Genomic DNA, 14,115 nt, shown 5'->3' on the forward strand with positions numbered 1-14,115 from the left:
TGCCTGCTAGGCTTTTTCAAGCTAGGATCAGCTGGGGCTGCCCATACAGAAAGCAGCTAGAGCTGCTAGAGCATATGTCTCAGGAAGAAGAGACCTCAGTGAAGGTATTCTGGAAGTCAGCTGGTGTGGGGGGAACCAGTGCTTCCCCAGGGAGCCCAGTAGTATATCTGGTGTTTGAGTGCTGTGTGAACTCAATAAAAAGGAGAGGAGTTGTGGCTTTCTCTCTTAGTTCTGCCTCTGTAGCAGAACATAATTGGACTGTGTCCCTGGAACCCTGCCATGCACACCCTGAGTGATGATCACCAAAGTGTCCTAGAAACCAGGAGGTTCTCAGGCTGTAATGATGGCTGGGAATACTTTAATTAGTCCTGTCTTGGAAAATGATACACCAATCTTCTGAAGAGCCAGACTGGGGGGGAGCTTGGAGGGAAGGAGAAATGAGTGAAGGATGAGTTACCCTCTGAGGAGGATAGGGTCAAACATGCAATGGTCTGACACGTACATGACATCTGTAGAGTTGAGTTTGAATTTGAGAAGAGCAGAGTTTGGAGTGTCTCAAAAGGAACTAGAATCAAGTATGGGGAAAATTATAGGGCTGTAACTTCTTTGCAATAGCCTGGGTCAAGTTTGGTAGATGCTTTGTCTAACAAGGCAAATCGTGTGTTATTTGGTTTTGCTGCAAGTTTGTTTGTTTTGTTGTGGTTTGTTTTTTTTTTTTTTTAATACTCAGATACTTCATTTTAGCATTCACAAAGCAGATTGTTATCTTAAAAGTAGAGGTATTATCCAAGCTACATTCAGTAACAAATCTAGGTACTAAGAGACCATCTTTTTCTGCAGTCTGTTAAAAGGGAATTGCTTGATACACAGACCTTTTGGGAATGTCTCATCATTCTCAAAACCCTCTGCTGTTGGGCTGCAGAGTGTGTGGAAGGGGATAACTCTGTCCCTCTAACCGGACCTCTTCAGCCTTTTAGAAGTACGTACTAAGTGCAGAAAACCTGACTGCTGCTCTTCCTTTGGGCAAGCATCCTAACATGCTTCCTTCATCCTTTCTCTTCTAGTCTCCATTGCTCGGTGAACACATCTGAAGAGCTCCTGTATCCCTCTCCTTTAGGGGACCTAAGATTCATTCCTTCAGTGTGACTTGTGAGCACTTAAAACAAAAGCAAAGGAGCCCTGGAGAACTGCAAATATTGTAATTAGATGTTTAGATATACCTAAAACCCCTCTTGTTTTCAGTGTGTTTGTTTTGCTGCTAGAGTAGCAAGAACCAGCAGTGCACTGCCCTGTGAAAGTAAACAAGATATTTGCAGCGTGCTGGGCTTCTGGCTCTGCTTCTCCAGTGGAGAACTCAGTGCCCACGTGCAGGCAGGAGGCATTGCCCCTCCATCACTCTGGTAAGTTGAGTGCAAGGTAGCAGCCATCCACCTTTCCAAGACTTTCTTTAAGGTGTTCTGCAAATGCCTGGGATACAGCCCAGAGCTGTGTTAAAAAATGTTTCTGTGCTGCAACATGTTGCAAAGGAGCCACTGGGCAATGGGAGTCTGAGTAGGGGAGGGAAGTGAACGATCCTTTTACTTTTTTGACTGATCTGCATTTGTTTGAGAAATGCTGCTTAAATCTCTCCAGTGACTGACCAGTAATTAAACCAGACCAGAACAAGGTAGTATTTCTGTGCTGAAAATGACACTGGGTAAGTGTTCAGACTTGCTATTTTTGAGACATCCCATCTGAATGGAAATAGTGGCTTCTGCTTGACATATTGATGAAACTTGTGCTTTACAAATCTGAATCATTAAGGTAAATCCAGCTTCATCTGTACTGCATGGTGAAAAAAAAAAAAAAGAGAAAGAAAAAGAGAAAAGATAACAAAAATAATCCACCTGGGACAAAATCATGGTTTTAATATGATTTTGGTGGAAACCAGCTTCTCTGGTTTTGATTTCCATGGAAACTAGTACAGCAGCACTGCTTACCACTGCCTGCAGCAGAGCTGGGCTTGGCAGTAACAACAGCAGCAGTGCACTGGGTGATGAGCTGGCCAGTGCCTGGGGGAGGCACAAATTCATGACCATGAAGTGAACAAAATGGGTTCACTGACCCAAAAGGCCACCCATGGATCCCTCTGCACCTCCAGATCTGTCTCTACTTTCTTTTTCCAAGGGTTTTTCTTCCTGAATTTTGTGTTCAGAGCCCAGGGGTGCTTTGCCTTCTCCCCATCTCAGTTTCAGGTGATGGATGTATCTCAGTATCCCCCTCTCTGTAGCAGCCTGAGCTTCTTGTAAGCATGGTGGCTACTGCCTCCTGGGGTGGTTTTGAGCTCTCACAGGCTTCATCCCAACTCTTGAGATCCCTTTGCACCTCACGCCCTGGCATGTCATGTCACTGCCCCACGGGGCTGCCATGGGGTCTCCTGATGATTGTTTAGTTTTAGCCCGCAGACCTGTTGCTGTCTGCTATGCTGAAGGCTTCCCTTCAGCATCAGGGTAACCAGAACTGGCCCTGCAGCATAGCTGTATTTTGGAAGTTCCTACAAAGGTTTCAAAGAAGTGGGATAGCTGCATGCAAAGCACAGAGAACAGCTTATTTGAAGAGGTGATATCTTTTTACAGTTCACCAGACTGTGTGTGTATTTCTTTACCCACCTTGTTTCCCAATCTTCCCAACATATAATGAGGACAAACCAGAAATCATGTCAATGGTGGTATATTTTGAAGATAATGGCTTGCATTTCACCCTTGCTGAAGAGAAGCAGTGTTGTTCCCAGTGCTGTGCCAAACAGAAAAGCAGTGGAAGGGGAAGTGCTGAGATAGGTATGAAGACACACAAATGTGGCCATGGTTTCTAGACTGGAAAAAATGGGAAGATGCCTGATGAGTGCCTTTCAGCCCAATCAGTAGTAGAGCCTTTCAGCCCAATCAGTAGTAGAGCAACAGGATGAAGAAGAAAGAAATGTGAAAGGAACAGGAGTCTTCCTGTGATGTCTAGGGGTGTTTCTGGGACAACACTGTGCATACACTTGTCGCACTGGGGAAACAGACTCAATCAGAACTGTTCCTGCTTGGACTAAATTCCTGTTGGCTTTAAGAAATGTGAGTGGCAGGGAGAATGCTGCTGGCCAGTCACTGGCTTCATGGCAGGAGCAGCAGTAAAGAGCTGGACAAAAGGCAGGTATGAGACTGAGGGCTAGAGGGCAGCTTTGTGGTTATCCTGCTTGGTATTTCTTCAGCAACAGACACAGGGAAACTGGTAATATAGCATTTAAATCTTGAAGTAGCTACTAGGAATGAGAGAAATACAGCTAATGCTTGAATCAGATTTGCTTTCTGTATTGACAGTGTTCAGGGGATGCTCTGTACAGATCCTCCCTCAGTATCCAGCATCACCTCTCTTCCCCTTTGAAACACCCTACCTATCTCAAGTTAATACACTGTTTAATACACTGATACTTCTCTCCATTAAAATCATCTTAATGACAGCAGTAGATGAAGGCTTGACTATGTGGGCTTACCATCTGGACTGCCTCTGCTGCTCAGCATGCTGCAGGATGGGGAGCATGTCGGTGTTTCAGCGACTCAGGCATGGAGGGATCTATTTGAGGCCGAAGTCGGTTTTTTTCAGGTAATTTCTCAGATTTTTGAGGAAAAGTAGCAAATTGTAGAAGAGACTTGATTCCAAATTGTTGGGTTTGCTCAGCCTGGTGTATTAGGTTTGCAGGCTGCTTTATCCTTTCAGCCAGCCCTTAGTAGTTCTAAGCCATCCCCTGGACCAGGCTTACTGGCATGGGCTCCATAGTGCATCCTGACTGTGGGTGGAGATATTCAGCTGCCATAGGGGTAGCTGGGTTCCTTGCTCTTACCTCCTGCCATATCTAGGATTTCCATGGAGCCTTTACCTCCAAGAGTGTTGTTTAGTCTAAATCACTCAGCCTGTGAGAGCTGATGATGCAGAAGCCATAACATACCTGTTGATGAAAATGGGGAATTAAAAATGCAACAGATGTGGCTAAGTCTAAAAGCATACCAAAGGGTCTTCTGCTTGGGGTGCAATTATGGAGTGTGAATGTTCAGGCTGGGTCTTTCACAGCTCCTCTCCAGGCTTCAGTGCAGCATGTTCAGTCTTTTGTATTTTTTCTCTCTTAAACGCTACTGTGCCAAGATTTGTTGTGTGCAGTTCTTTAACTGGAGACTGCACTGTTACAACGCTGCTGACAAGGACAACCAAATGATCTCAAAGTCCCTCTAATTACCCAAAGCTGAAGTGTCACCTCTGCTTTCTGTCTGAGGAGATGAAAGCAATGTTCAAAGAGACCCACTTAATACCTTAGCATTTTTCAAAGCAATCAACTGCTCCAAGCTTTTTTCACCCCAAGCAATCTAAATGCTAAATAGATATTTAAAATAATTATCATCTCTAAGACGAGGAGCCATTTTTCCCTGCAAACACCTGATGCTCATTAGCAACATTTAACGTGTCACACATCACTTCTGTTTACTCTAAATTTTTGTGGGAGAAGTTTGTCAGGTATCTGCAAATAATGAGCCTATGCTGAAGAGTTTGGGGAAGCCTCTGGAGCACAAATCCTTTGTCCTGAGAGAGAAGGGGTCTGGATTTCTGCAAAACTCTTCCCTTTCCCCACTCCCATCTTCATTTTGATCTTATTAAAAATAAATAGTGCCACTGAACTACACCAACCTGGAACCAGCATAAGCCAGGTTCCCAAATCAGAGATGAGCTCAGCCTGGAGGGGCAGGGTGGTAGAAAAGCTGGCTTCAGCCTGTCTTTGCAGCTTCTCTTTCCCAGGGCAGAATGGGACACAACTGGGACACTGGTGGCTCCTTGCAGCATCCAAGAGCCCTTGACAGGACCAGCAGCTGCCAGCACAGCTGTAGCCCCTTTGCCCAGGAACCTCTCTAGCACATTCTGAACTATGAATCCCATGGGGCTGCTGCAAGGCTGGTAGAGCAGCTTTCTCACCACGAGCAGAGTGTCCTGCTGGGGGAAGTCCATAGGAGGGGTCTGCTCACTGTACCTGATACGGCTGTCAGGAATCACTCCCACCCGTGTACCAATGCAATATATCAATGAAGGAACAGACTCTTTGGGAAACTGGGGCTGCTCAAGGTGGATCTGTTCTTAGTTCTGCCTGCTAAAGCTGTTCTGCTTTGCAGCTCACATGATAATAAAGCTTGGTTTGATAAAGGATGTATGATTCTAGCCTGGTGGTTGGAGAGCTTTGTATCTTTGCAGCATGGCCTGGAGCCTGAGATTGCTTCAGGAATTACTTTGCATTTTTATTCAGTAACCATTTAATTTCAAGCTCATAAACAGCCTTTGGAACAGTGCCTGGAATGCAGGACCTTCCTGCAAATACCCCAGCTGCTACTAGAAAACTATAATTACTTTCACTCTGGTGCAGGCCATCCTCAGATATTCCATACCAAGGATTTCAAAAGAGCCTCACCATAAGACAGTTAGTATTTTGGCCTGTAATCCTTACTGCCAGCCCCAGACAAGCCTTTAGAGTTTGGTGAAATAGAGAAAGCGGTGACTCTTATTTTTCCATTTATTTTCACTGACTGTGTTTGGAGAAGGCTTATCCAATCAAGGAAGGGGGAGGAATGCCTTGTTTATGAGTTCCCTTAGTACTTACTCTCAGAGGTGCCTGAACACAGCTGAGACTAAAACGCTTCTGGACAGGTGTTGAAACAGATCCTGAATTGTGAAGACTGAGATGTGCATATTTGAGGTGAATCCAGCTTTGGACAACAGTTTAACAGAAGCTTTTTGGATTCCAGTGTGAGATCTAACAATTCACATTGCACCTACACCCTTTGGATCTGGGCTTTTGGACACTGTATGTTGTCTGGGGTACAGCTGGAAAAGAGTCTGAAATCATCTGACTTTGAGTGCTATGTTTTGGCTAGGATGCCACAGATACTTTCTAAAGTTCTTATTCAGATGTCTTATTTGAATAATACATGTTTTGTTACCACAGGGGTTCTTATCCTGTGATATACTGCAAACAAGGCTGAAGGTCTCAAGTGAGTGGAGTTCATGGGACCCTTTGATGGGTGTACTGTGCATGGTAATGCTATCATGCTATGACCTCTGTGACCTCAGCGCCTCCAGACACCATGTTTGTTAGTAAAAAAGATCATAAAATCTCAAAGGGGTTTTTTGGTGTTGCTCAGAGGAAAAGCAAGCACTGCTGTAGGAATTTCCTCTGAATTAAATAGTAATAAAACCTGACCTGGAGGACTGTGAGCATGTGTGAGAAGGGTTACTTGGGGGCTCTCCCTCATACCCCAGGGTCCCCACCACCTGATCTGTTCAGTCACTTCTTAATCTGACCATAATCCCAGCAAGCTAATGAAAGGGAAGTGGCAGGAAAGGCTCAGTGCCTGCTGCAGCAATGAGTGACCAAGCAGATCCTGAAAGCTGTAAAAGCTTTTAAGGAGATCAATATTCCCTGTGCACTCATTTCTAATTGAGCTTTATTGCAGTCTCTGATTCATGTAGTTCATTAAATGGACTCGGAGTTTCTATAACTAAGTTTATACTCCTAGGGCATAGGATCAAAATAGCAGCAACAAGCAATTGCCAAGGCCCCTAGAACTCATCTGGAGAAGTAATTGCAAGAGTGCTGAAGTATTAGATTTCAAAGAAGCGTGGATATGGTTAAATCAGTATTATTAATTACATTTAACTTTACAAAAAAAAGTTATCTGCCATGTTAAGAGTGACTTTATAAACCACCCAGTGCCATGAAGTAGGTATTTCAACTAATTTGTAGTACCAGTTGCATTCTTGGGGCAAGTATTTTCTGAGTCTTCATGAAGTCCATGAGTAAGCAGCTCCTAAACAGTAACTATATCAGCTAGAGTTACACCATCTCCAGTTCTCTCATTTCCATGACACTCATACCCAAAACACCAAACTCACAGAAACAATGAGGAAAATATGTACAAAATACTTGGAAAAAACCACTACATATTGCAACTCCTTATCTACCTTAGGTCTGCATAGACACTTTCATCTTCCCTACAAAACATCTGTAGAAGATATTACGTAAAAAGAAATAGGACACAAACCCCCAGTACCAGAATGCTTATGTGTATCTGGTCAGATACAAGTGCTACACAGCCCATTTGCCTGGTTCCCTCAGTGACACACACCAGGTATCTAAGGAAAAATGTGAGAACAGGGTGATTGTGTGGTGCTGCTCTCCCAAAACACTTTCAGGGCCCTCAGTAACTTCTGATGCATTGACACCCTCAGCCAGTGCTGCCATCCTTGGATTTAACAGCCATAACAGTGAATAGGAAGAGGGTGTGTTTCAATTCCCTGAGGATCCTCTGCATTAACTGATTAGCACTGCTTAGTTAGGGTGAGTGTCAGTTTTTGATGGAAGGTAGGGCAGGAGATACCAGGTAGGTCAGTGCATGTGTGAGGAGGGAAAGGGGCAACTGGACCAAAGTGTTGAGCTGGTATTGGGCTGGGACTTGTATTTTACTCTGACATTACATTACCAAAGGAGAGTCTAGGCAAGTCACATAGGTAGTTTTTTTCAATCTGAATTAGGCATCAAATACCTTTGAGGCTGGACCTCCATTCTACCTGCAACTAGATTTAAGTGATGTCTAACTTCTAAAGACAGCATGCCTCGAAGTAGTAATGAATTTTCTACAGGAACAGTTTAAACAGAGAAGCTGGATTTACAGAGCTTAAAATGTTTTATTTGAGGTGTCTTTGGGGGCAGGTGGAGGCTGATAAAAATTCTACTGGCTTCTACTCCCCTACAAGAGGAATCTGGGCCTCTAAGTGAGCTGCCTACGCATCCTGCACCAAGGGAGAATGGGGTCTGAGGAGTGGGACAGACAGTGGAGCCAGCATGCTGAGTAGGGAGCTGCCTAGGTTATACAACATGCTAACAAAATGTTTAGTCCGTTAATTATAAGATGGAGGGAGGTACCTATATACCTCCTGGAGCTACAGCTGACCTGATTTGGTGCCTTTCTGCCAAGAAGCAGAGCAACACAGTTTTGTGGTTAACGTAGCTCCTGCTCTGCTTATTTCAGAGAGGCTTTGAGTTCCCTGGAATATCCAGGGTCAGTGTCCTCATTAAGATCAAATACTTGGTTATTCCCATGTGTTTCTTTCTCAAGCTTTCTAGCTGAAGTTATTTCAATTTGTACGAATACTTTTACTTGGAGATCATAGAGGCAAGGAATAGAGTGATCTACAAACAATTGTGTTGTAAACACAAAAAAACCCCACATGCCATTTTAGGAGGCAATAAAGGATTTATTTCTGATTAAGAGTAAGGAGGTATCATTACCACAGTACTAAAGACAGGTAATCTTCATTTAGAGCTGCAGGTGCAGTTGTTTCATTGAACTATGTTCAATCAAAGACAAACTTAGACAGGAAAACCTGCAGAAAACTGCTATGATGAGCAGGAAACAAACATAAAGTGGATAGAAATTGAAATTAAACTCACTTGACCCAGAATCTAGGAGGATACTAGTGAGCTGAGAAGTGTGTTCTAGAAGAGCATTACAAACCAGGCAAGGAAAGCAGCATTGTTTTGGCACTGGTTAAACTTCCAGAGATGATGACAATGGAGAAGAAACAATTCTGGATTTGAGAAATGCACTTCTTTGAAGAGAAGACTTGGACGCTGACTCAGCTTGCTACACTTTGGTTAGTGCTTCTACTGCATTCCAGTGGAATAGATGTACAGGCTAAGAATTACCTCAGAGACCAAGTTAATGTGCTGAGAGATAGAGATTCTCCCTACCTCCACTTCTGTCCTGCTCCGAGCCTGAGAGCAGGCATAACTAAAAATGAAATTTAGAACAAGATTTATGTCTAGTCCTAGCTTCGTTGATTTTCCTCTTTCCCTTGCAAGTACATTACTGGGTACTGCATTAGGATGCCTTTGTCTCCAGTGAGATTTGCAGGAGACTGAGGTGGAGGCAGAGGTGTGATTGGTTTTTCTTCTCCATTGCCACACGTGGTCTGCTTCTTACTTTCTCCGGGTATTTTGCAATGTCCTTCAGCTTTCCCTAGCAGTGTGTTACAGAGTCCTGAGGCCTTTTCTCTCTTACACTGATTTTTCTTTTTTAATTTACTGAGGGCTGGAAAGAGGGGGGAGTATGGAGGGTTGCATCTGGGTGGCAAGTCCGATGACCTCCAGGGACTAAACCTCTGTGACAAGGCATTATTGTCAGTGTCCCACGTGAACCTTCATTCATACAAAGAGAGTATCAGCACAGAATCAAATCTGTTCTGCATTCTGCCTTTATCCCTGGGGAGCAGCTGCACTTTCTGTAGCCTAGTGAATATTATTCTTGTGTCACCTAAATCCCCTCATGGATACTTGATGTCCTGCCGTTTTCAGCACTGTTCTAGGTGACCCAGGGAACACTGAGTTCAAGTGCCTGCATGAAACTGGTCAGAATAGGAACTCAAAGCTTAGATTTCCCATTTTTCATTATATGGGATGTTTCAATAGTGACTCCAATAGAATGGCAGATAATTTGAGGTCTGGAGCTTTGTTCCAGCCCATCTAGTCAAATCCTGCTCAGGGTGGGTCTAACCAGATCAGATTGCTGTGTCCAGTCAGCTCTTGAGCATATCCAAGGAGGGATATTCCCCAGACTCTCAGGGCAAGAGGCTTGTGTTGAGTGTGTGTGAAACCCAATCCCCTAGGTAACTAAGAAGATAATAAATTAAATTTAGGAGTCTTAGTTGGGAGGACTATGGAGGCACTGCAAGGGGTGCAGAAGCAGATCAACTAGGGTGTGTACAGAACTGACAACAAAACCCTCGCTAATGCTCCACCATGCATGGCATATGCAGCATGCAAGTTTTACCTGCATGTCATTGCAAACTCAGCACAAATAGTTGGAATAAAACCTATGAATTGGAGCTGTGCCCAAACATCATTCAGATAAACTGTTCCTACAGACATAGTTCAGATTACAGAAAACTAATCGCTAGAATCCAATGTTTTCCTATAACAAATCCAGACAGGTCTTACTTTATCTTTAATCCCTTTCAGACACAGTGAGGAAAAAGCATTTATTAATAGGTGAGAATAGAGAGCTGCCTTGCACTATGTAAACCCAAACACCTCCATTCACTGAATTTCAGTGGCAGATTAATTCCCTTGCTATTGCCATGAATGGTACATTATATTTGGCCAACACTAAGTAACATTATAACAGACAATACATTCACTGTAGAAAACCTGAGAGAATTGACTAATATGACAGAGGTGTAAAATAATTTTCTATTTCAACAGATTTACTCTTGCAGTTTATGTACAGCTAGTACAAGTTAGTTATCATTTTACCTTGAGACAAAAGCTGAAGTCAACAGTTCTGGACTTCAGAGGCAAGTGGGTACCTAAGGCAAGTAGCTCAGCTGCTCAGTGAGGCTGAGAAAGATGCTGAGGATCTCCAGCCTCATCCATAGACTGTCTCATGCTGGAGAATTGCTAAATTATGCTCCTTGATCCCCCAAATACTCCCCGCTCCCCCCCAACCTATGATAATAGTAAAACAATTTGTTTGAATGCTCACCAGGGTCCAGAAGACACTTAACAGCTTCAGAGCAGTCAAAAGCAGGAGCTTGAAATTACTCTGTGCTTGTAACCCAGCTACCCTCGATTTTACTGTTCATTACCGTTCTTGATGGATTGTTTGAGTTTTCAGTGTAGCTGAGTTTCAGTACAATCAGGCCCTTACTCAGTGGGGATTGCAAATTTATGTAACTGTTTATATACTCTAAAGCAAAGCAGCTGGAGCAGTGCATCACAAAATAGCACAAATTGCTCGGCATACAGTAATGAGATCACAACCAGCAAATTTGCAACTTTTTTCTTAACCTTTTCTAATGCAAGTGAAGAATCAGGTGGTTCTTTCAACCTAAAAAATACTGTGGGTAGTCAAGTCTCCTCTTGCTGTAAACAGGTTTATTAGTTACTAATAAAGATAACAAGGTGGTCTTGGCTACTACTTAGCTTTTCTCCCCTGTACATGACAGCAGCGTTAAGCACAAGAGCCAATGGATCTAACAATGGGGATTGCCACTACCTTCCTGCCCAGCTTACAGTGCATTGTGATGGCTGTCAAGATTTCAGTCTATTTTAAAAGAACATGATCATGGAAATAGCAGTAGACAAGTATTTTAACTACCCAGCTTATTTACCATCAAAGCAGGAATACAAACTCATTTTGCTTTTCACAATTCCCCTTCAGCATACTGAAGGAGGCTGGAGAATGGGATTCCTATAAGAGAGAGATCTTGTTATTATTGTGGTGTCAAATACAATTCAGATTCTAATCTTAGTGAGGTTACTCCCTGACCCAGTGCATTGCTGAGTGGCAGAAGGATGCAGTGGTAGATAAACTGGTCCCTGGTATATATACACCAGTTTATCTACCATGCTTGTTTTTGTTCTCAAAATCTCATGTTGTTTTTTGGTTTTTAAGTGACCAGCTACTCTGCTTGTCTGTGCTGACTGGCAGTCCTGTTCTCCCCTTCCCCACAAGACCCAGTGTCTCTCTCGTACATAGCATGAAGTAACATTATGCCTTTCAACAGCAGGAACTGCTAGATCAGCTCAGCCATCACAGAACTTCACCCTACTATTCAGTGAACAACCATGCCAAGAAATTAGTTGTACTGTTCCAGTCATGTCTCAACTTAAAATCCATAACAGGCAGTCCAGAGACTGTGGGAGGACTTCCCTATTCCACGATAAGCAAAGCAGCAGCATGGTTCATGGCTCCACAAAACAAGCAGAAGTCAAGCAAGCACCTCTGCACTCCTGGCAAATGGATGAGGGCTCACACGTCTCCTTGGCCTGAGGCTAGGCTTGCTTAATGAACTTCGCCTTTAAGTATTTCCACACTTGGAAATACTAGGTCTCTGAACTCCATTCTTCATCCCTGTTTTACAATACTGTACCACTCTCCTGCAGAAACAGCCAATATAATTTCCTTTATCATTTACTCCCACACTGTGGCAGGCATGACCAGCACTGCTACTTGTGCCTATCCTTAACGCAAGAAACAAAAGACAATTTGCTGCAGGCAAAGCACGCATGGGATGGCAGATTCTTTTCTGACATCCTTTCTGTAATCGTGCAATTTTTTATGGCTTTACTTGCAAAATGCTGCTGCTGAGCCTTACTTTTAAAGTAGCTGAACTTGGGTGAATGATCAATATCAAAGTGCTGTCTGATGCCTCTAAGGAGACGTGAAACTGCAAAAAGTAGTAAATGCCCTGCTGTCATCCTTTACTCAGTAGGAGCCAAGAAGCAAACTGGAGTAATTTTTCACCTGGCCTATAGAACAGACTACCTTACTAGAGTGGCAGCCTACTGGCATGTAATAAGTTTCCAAGGGTTCATAACCCTCTTCACTGTATTTCTGAAGGCAATGATTAGTTGGAGACAACTTTCCAGATTCTTCTCTCTAGCTAGTTGCTCATCAGGTAGACGCTGCAGCATTTTTTTCTTCCTTTCATTAAGTTGTTCAACTGCTCAGTTAAGCAACAAATCCTGATGTTTCATGAATAGTTTATCAAGTAAAGTGCAACTCTAAAGGACTGTGGAGAATATCAGCTCAAAAACTATGCACAGAGAGTTTTAACTAGTAGCTTATTTCAGAAAAGAAAAAAAGCTTTGTAGCTGGGTGACAAGGGGGAAAAGAAGTGATGCCCACGTGCCTTGTCTTAAAGTGGCTTACAGACCGTACTTTTTTATCAGCAGAAGGCCAAGTTTGGCTCCAGAGTTATAAAAGGAACATTTACTTGCATTTTCCAATTCTGTGAAAACTTCAGTTACTGAGATGACCACAGAAGTTTGTCTGCTAAAAAAACCAAAGTGAATTAACCTTGAAATTAAAGCTTGCTTACCTTCTACTTTCCAAAAAACTAAAAAACGTACCTTCACTAAGTCCCTTTCAAAAAGCAAAAAGGTTTATTACCACCTGCTTTGAAGTACCTTCTTCCTATTTTCTGCTCTAACATAAGAAATTCATATTTTATACTAGTTTACTGGTCTTAGTTTGCAGTTACTACACTAGAAACAAAATCAAGGAAGCTATTTTTTAATCAGACCAAGATTAGATTACCTTTGAAGGAAGAGCTACTTTGTGTTCTAGTTCCTGATTACTAGGGATTCAGCATGCTCCTTGCACATTTCACAATAAGGAAAGAGCCCAAATTGCTGCTTTTCCTTGAACTGAAAACAAGTTCACAAAATGAGGAAAATATTAAATCACTATTTCAAATATGATAGGTACTGTCAAGGGATGTTTATTTGGCTTAGCTGCAGTCTTTGCAGTCAAAGACTGCAAAATTTAGCTCCTTGAATACTCCACCACGAGAATATTGGAATTTTTACCAAAAAAAAAAAAAAAGTTAACCTCAATCATGCTAGGAAAGACATATTCAACTATGTGCTATCCAGGAGGATAAGCTATGCAAGCTGTTAAAATAACATTGCTTATATTAAACCAGAATGCTATTATAGGGGCAATAGCAAATTCTTAAGTTATTACTTACTCTGTCAAGCTAGATATAAAACTTCCATGCCAAAGTATTTACAGATTTAAGTAACCATCAATGTATCACTATTTATTACAGAGGAAGCATGTTTTGATGTTAGCAGATTGAATTTATTCCTGGTCATTATAATTCTAGAGCTAGTAGGTCTAATCTTCAACCTGTATTTGTGTTGAGAGAAAAGTTTAACACCTCCTCCCAAGTATCTTTTTAAGAATTTGTGTCTCTTCAATAATTTGATTCCCAGTCTTCAGCGGCAATTACTTATCACTTAAATTAAGCTATTTTCATGAAAGCTAAATCCTTATCCCTTATCAGGGGAAAGTTGTGAGCAGACTAATTCTGTGAGGCATTACATCCAGCCTGCTCTTATCCATCACCTATCCCAGAGCTTGAATACAAATGCCTCATATAAACATCAAGTGTAGAGTGCAAGAGGGCTGCTGTGTTTCCCAAAATCCCCAGGGATGACAGTATCATGACTAGGCCAGAATTTGAGCTGTTCTGTAATACAGCAAACTGTTGGTT

General features: G+C 42.6%; 1 protein-coding gene across 1 annotated transcript in view; it reads left to right on the forward strand.

Moving 5' to 3' along the window:
* Positions 1-14,115, forward strand: part of GALNT16 (polypeptide N-acetylgalactosaminyltransferase 16) — a 90,073-nt gene extending 75,958 nt beyond the window's left edge. The window contains exon 16 of the mRNA XM_050335166.1: positions 1,065-14,115. The gene's annotated coding sequence lies outside the window, so the exon portion shown is untranslated. The remainder of the gene's footprint in view (positions 1-1,064) is intronic.

The sequence above is a fragment of the Myiozetetes cayanensis genome, unplaced genomic scaffold (genome assembly GCF_022539395.1).
Source record: "Myiozetetes cayanensis isolate MyiCay16 unplaced genomic scaffold, myiCay2020 scf6-25, whole genome shotgun sequence".
Taxonomy (NCBI): domain Eukaryota; kingdom Metazoa; phylum Chordata; class Aves; order Passeriformes; family Tyrannidae; genus Myiozetetes; species Myiozetetes cayanensis.